Raw genomic sequence first — 1,293 nt, 5'->3', positions numbered from 1 at the left:
TATTGATTTCAGAGAGGAAGGAAGAGGGAGAGAGAGATAGAAGCATCAATGATGAGAGAGAATCATTGATCGGCTGCCTCCTGCACGCCCCCTACTGGGAATTGAGCCCACAACCCGGGCATGTGCCCTTGACCAGAATCAAACCCTGGAACCCTTCAGTCCGCAGGCCGACACTCTATCCACTGAGCCCAACTGGCTAGGGCAAGTATCATCCTTTAAGGAGTTGTATTGATAGTTTCTTCCATCAGTGTCAGAAGCTGTGCAAGTCATTGTGCTCAATGTTTTTTTGTTTTTTGTTTTCTAAACCAACCCTATAGAATAGATACTGTTAAGGTATGAGGGGTTTGAAACATGGCGGATGACATGGACCAGGGGAGTGTCTTCTGAGGAGCTGGCTCCAGAGCGGCTTCCCCACACCCAGCCCTGGCCCTGTCCGGCTTTGCATTTCAGGGCTGCTTTCTTCAAGGTAACAGGAAGCAACAAAGTAACAACACCTTAGAAGAGCCCCTGGATCTTATCAGGCTCAGCCTGGATGAGCAAATTTATGTGAAAATGAGAGATGACAGAGAGCTTCAAGGTAGATGACATGCTTCTGACCAACATTTAAATATCACATTGGGAGATGTGGGAGAAACTGCCTACTATAGAAATTGATGAAGATGCATATGAAGAGATATATAAATCAACAAAATGGAATATTCTAATGCTTTCTGTTTGGGGAGATGGTGTGGTGCTAGTTGCCCCTCCACTGAGAGTTGGCTGAAACAAAGAATATATCCCGTGTGGAAATTAGGAGACTTTATATGATTGAGTCTTTTAAGGTAGAAGATATTCAAAAGAGAAAACTGCATACATTTTGATATTAAGAAATGACCAAAGATTCTTTTACCAGTACTCCTAAAATGAGTTTATTTGCACATAACTCACTATTTATTAAGCTAAATAGCATTTTTATTTTTCTCCAACCCTTCCAATAAAAGTGATCACCAACAGGCAACCCTTTTTTTTAGGAGTTGATTTGCTCCGCTGTTTTTTCCAGACAATTTCTGATTTTTTAAAATTTAAATTTGATGTTTTCTTTTTAAATTTTTTAGGAAAAAAAATACATGAGGAAGCCAAGGTAAAAAAGAGTCAAGTAATTTTTTCAGTATATTAGAAGAACTCAAGAATACATACTCTCTATAATAAACACCATGTTTTCTGCCAATTCAACATTCATTCAACTGGCCATTCTACTTCCACTTTTGACACTTATAGGAAAAATAAGATGCTTCAATCATCAATGTTTGATAT

At 39.1% G+C, this 1,293-nt stretch overlaps 1 pseudogene; it reads left to right on the top strand.

The window, feature by feature from the left end:
- The first annotated feature begins 351 nt into the window (after positions 1-351).
- LOC102260552 lies at positions 352-763 on the top strand (annotated as a pseudogene).
- Positions 764-1,293: the final 530 nt, after the last annotated feature.

Source organism: Myotis brandtii, unplaced genomic scaffold, assembly GCF_000412655.1.
Source record: "Myotis brandtii unplaced genomic scaffold, ASM41265v1 scaffold548, whole genome shotgun sequence".
Lineage (NCBI taxonomy): Eukaryota > Metazoa > Chordata > Mammalia > Chiroptera > Vespertilionidae > Myotis > Myotis brandtii.
This window is presented reverse-complemented; position numbering and strand designations above follow the sequence as displayed.